The following is a 5,018-nucleotide window of genomic DNA, read 5'->3' on the forward strand; positions in this document are numbered from 1 at the left end:
CTTTGCCTCCTCGTTGACCAAAAGGTTACCAATCTATTGCTCTCCAGTCCTAGATACAGAAGCAATCCACATAGACGCGTTTCTACTGGATTGGTCTCTTCTGGACTTATATGCATTCCCACCATTCAAGATAGTCAACAAGGTACTGCAGAAGTTCGCCTCTCACGAAGGGACAAGGTTGACGTTGGTTGCTACCCTCTGGCCCGCGAGAGAGTGGTTCACCGAGGTACTTCAATGGCTGGTAGACTTTCCAAGAAGTCTTCCTCTAAGGGTAGATCTGTTACGTCAGCCCCACGTAAAGAATGTCTATCAAAGCCTCCCCGCTCTTCGTCTGACTTCCTTCAGACTATCGAAAGACTCTCAAGAGCTCGAGGCTTTTCGAAGGAGATAGCCAGTGCGATTGCAAGAGCGAGGAGAGCTTCTACCATTAGAGTATACCAGTCGAAGTGGGAAGTCTTTCGAGACTGGTACAAGTCAGCATCTGTGTCCTCGTCCAGTACCTCTGTAGCCCAAATCGCAGATTTTCTTTTACATCTGAGAAAGGTTCGCTCCCTTTCAGCTCCCACGATTAAGGGCTACAGGAGCATGTTGGCTTCGGTCTTTCGACATAGAGGCTTAGATCTTTCCAACAATAAAGATCTCCAAGATCTTCTTAAGTCTTTCGAGACCTCTAAGGAACGTCGTTTGGCAACTCCTGGATGGAACTTAGATGTGGTCCTAAGGTTCCTCATGTCAGACAGGTTTGAGCCATTACATTCAGCCTCCCTGAAGGATCTCACCCTCAAGACACTTTTCCTAGTGTGCTTGGCTTCGGCTAAAAGGGTCAGTGAACTTCATGCCTTCAGTAAGAACATCGGCTTTTCTACAAAAAAAGCCACTTGTCCACTTCAACTTGGTTTCCTGGCCAAAAATGAACTGCCTTCTCGTCCTTGGCCTAAATCTTTTGATATTCCTTGCTTATCAGAGATCGTAGGCAATGAACTGGAAAGAGTAGTATGTCCTGTTAGAGCTCTTAAGTTCTATTTAGCTCGTACTAAGTCATTACGAGGTAAATCTGAGGCATTATGGTGCTCAGTTAAGAAACCATCATTGCCTATGTCAAAGAATGCTTTGTCGTATTTTATCAGATTTTTAATACGAGAAGCTCATTCTCACTTGAATGAGAAAGACCGATGTTTGCTTAAGGTTAAGACGCACGAAGTTAGAGCTATAGCAACCTCCGTGGCCTTCAAGCAAAATAAATCTCTGCAAAGTATTATGGATGCGACTTTTTGGAGAAGCAAGTCAGTGTTCGCGTCATTTTACTTAAAAGATGTCCAGACTCTTTACGAGGACTGCTACACACTGGGTCCATTCGTTGCAGCGAGTGCAGTAGTGGGTGAGGGTTCTACCTCTACATTACCCTAATTCCAATATCCTTTTTAATCTGTCTTGAAATGTTTTTAATATTGTTTTTTGGGTTGTACGGAAGGCTAAGAAGCCTTTCGCATCCTGGTTGATTTGGCGGGTGGTCAAAGTCATTTCTTGAGAGCGCCCAGATTAGGGGTTTGATGAGGTCCTGTTGTATGGGTTGCAGCCCTTAATACTTCAGCTCCTGGGAATCTTTCAGCATCCTAAGAGGATCGCTGGGCTTCGTGAGGAAGACAGACTAATAAGGCTTCGCCTGCGCACCCGAGCGCTAGGGGTCTCCCGTCTCATTCCCCTCCCCGCAAGCGCATACCAGCATGCATTGTGGGAGAAGGGAAACATCTAGAGGGGTCCAGGATCCCAGAGCCTTTTCAGGCAAGCCCATCAATGATGAGAACTCCTCCCGGGATCCTTCAATTCCTGTCCCTTCAAAGGGTATGTCTGACAGTGCATCTGTTAGCCAACAGCCCTGGTTCGGTGCACTAATCAGAGCCGTAACGCAGCCGTTCAAGCCTGTCTCTGAATTAGGGCACAGATCCTTGGCTGCTTCTACCCCTTTGAAGAGAAAAAGGGGAGTTTCAGACGTGGTAACATCTCCAAGGGCAAAACTGACTCCAAGCAAACCTTCGAAGCAGGTTCCTTCTTTCCCCCAGACTGTCTCTCCTTCCCTTTCGGACGAAGATTTCCTGTCCTCGGGAATCACGCAAGGAGAGACTTTCCCCAATCGCACCAATGAGGGAAACCTCTCCTCGCGCCGAGATGTCTTCTCAGGCGGGTACTGAAAGGAACATGACGTCCTCGTCAATGTTGGAGTCCTACATCCTTCCCAGGAAGGAATCTAAGGACTCTAGGACTAGGATGGAGCCAGCTAGCCACTCGGAGAACGTCCGCGACTCTTTGGGGACAGGAGACTTTTCTGCAAGTCCTACATCAGGAGGAGACCAGCAAGAGTCAGAACATGCGTTTTGGCAAGTTCTGACTCTAATGAGGGCTCTCAATGGGTTTTCTGACCCAGAGATCCCTCCTCGAGAGGGCAAGGCGTCTTTGGTACTCGGAAACCCTCCAAGACCAGTGTAGCACTGCCCTGGTCTCAAGGGGTTAAGAGTACCAGGGACAAGATCTCTCTACAGCTCTCCGAGATGTCCTTCTCCAACCGTTCCAGTGCCACCAACAAGCTCCTCCCACCTCCTCGCATACAGCAGAGGAGGTACTTCGAGATCCTTAAGGAGCCTTTTTTAAATATGTAACTTCCCTGGTAGTTACATATATATAGCTTAAATCCCGCGTTTCGACGCGGCACGACAGAAATTCAAATTCGTGGTGATCGCCGCCATGACAGTAGGTGGTCATACATGAGCGCCATCTCTCATAGGTTATCAGAACTATTCCCAACATCTTCAGAAATTCTCTGTCATTGTTCGAGTAAACACCTCGGGAATTCGTTACGTGGATATTACTTTATTCTACAATTTGGTGAAGTACCTTTTGTCTGATTATTGTTAATAGCTTTCACTGCCTTTCAACTATCTAAGATATTTTACTGCTGGTCCAACTTGGACAGTTTATTTAAAGTTGATTTTCAAGCAAATATGTCCAGACCCAGTAATGGCTTTTCTGTTGGTAAACTTTGGGTGTTGGGCTAGACCAGCTTTCGAGCTGCTCTTAATTCCCGCACTGTAATTAGCAGGGAGCATGTATGTATTTGTTTTCGTTCCTTGCTCGTACATTGAGGGATCAAAGATTTTTTTCCCCCAACTTTATTAACGAACAACTCTTAAAGTTATAATTGAAGGAAGACATTTTCTACATTAAACATTGTGATGTTACTATTTTGTAACGTAATTCTTAGCAGAGCGGAATGTGATTACCTTGAAGGAATTCAGTCCGCCATCATGATGACATTACAATCCTGTGACGTAATCTGCTTAGTATGACTTGCATTATATAAATTATTTTCTTTTCTTGCAAGAAATTTTTAAAATATTAGCTTACTAAGCAAAAGTATGTTTATAATGTAGGGAAATATATTATTTTCAAGTATATAATTGTCCTATTAGTATATTTCCCTTAGTCAATTTTCGATTAAAGTTGTTTCGAGCGTACATTGATTTTACGCTCTGAGTATGACTAAGGGAGATGTCAGATATTAAACGATCAATCGAACTTTCCTCCCTTTTTCACGGCAGGAGTTCTTAAAAAGAGGACTGTGTTGTTCCTTTTTATCTTCAGGTTTGTCCTTTATTCGGTGATTAACAGGCTGCGCAAGATTTTTTCTCTAGGACTACTAAATAAATCCTCCCAACTAGCTTTTTAGCAAGGGTACAAAAGGAGGCTCTTCCCACTCGTCAGCTCTTTCGTGGGAGAGCCCCTTCAAAGGGAACTCAGAGGATTGCGACTGGAGGTCAAACTCCCAGATTCTCAAGACAACAAACCGAATCAAAAAGTGGGACGTGTTATACCTCCCATGTCGTCGATACCCTTAGAGTTGACAACAGTCCACTCAGGAAACAAGGCAGCATGTCTTTAAGAACAAGTGAGCCTTATGCTGTCGAAATCAGTCTTAGAAATGTAGAGGAAACCTCCTCGGAAGGATTTTTACAACATACTTTTCCCAGTTCCAAAAAGCTCGGGGGTGGATGAAAACCTGTTCTGGACGTCAGTCCATTGTACAAGTTCGTTTTTTACCTGGGCAAGGTCCAACGTGACCCCCTAACTTCACATAAAGGGAGTAAGGTTTTTCTTTGTACCTGGACGACTGGCCACTAGGAGCAGAATCACAAGTAAAGTGTCTGGAGGCTCTTCAAAGGAAAATGCCCTTAACGCAACAGTTAGGTCTGATGGTAACCTGGCCAAATCTTAGCTAACACCCTCACAGAATTTAATTTTTATGGGGATGATAATCGGTTCAGATCACGCTCAAGGCACTCCGGAAATGTTGCAAGGACTTTCCCCTGGTGGTCATCCGGCTACGGTTGACGATCTCTCGCAGCAATCAGCACACGGTTTAGTTCGCGCTCATGGCGCGCTTCAATTGTCTGGTCTGTCTGAACTAGAGAGGTCGATTTCGTCCCTGTTTGACGCATACGATTTGCGACCGGGATCTGTGGATAGTCTCAGAGGAAATGACATAAATATCAAAGAGCTAGTGGCCATTCACCAAGCCCTGATTACTCACTTCATAGAAGGGGAGAAAAACTTCAGGTCAGATCTACTCCGCAGAAGACAAGTTCTCACTGCAGAATGGACCCTGCATCACAAGTTGTGCACCAACCTTTGTATGTTGTGGGGTCAACACTCTATAGACCTCTTCGCCTCACAGATGTCATAGAGGTGACTGGTATTTTGCTCTCCAATACCAGACCAGGAAGCAGTCGCACTGGACGCTTTTCTTCTGAACTGGGAAGGTCTAAACGTGTGCGCTTTTCCTCCATTCAAGATCCTGGACAGAGTCCTGAAAAGATTCAGGGATTCACCCAACATCCGCATGACCATGATAGCTCCTTTTTTGGCCCATGAGACATTGGGTAGTGAAGATGATGGAGTGGCTGGTATATACCCCCAGATCATTACCACTGTTAGGGTTGACTAATCAGAGTGGGACATATTTAGAG

This window comes from Palaemon carinicauda, chromosome 1 (genome assembly GCF_036898095.1).
Source record: "Palaemon carinicauda isolate YSFRI2023 chromosome 1, ASM3689809v2, whole genome shotgun sequence".
In the NCBI taxonomy this organism is placed as follows: Eukaryota; Metazoa; Arthropoda; class Malacostraca; order Decapoda; family Palaemonidae; genus Palaemon; species Palaemon carinicauda.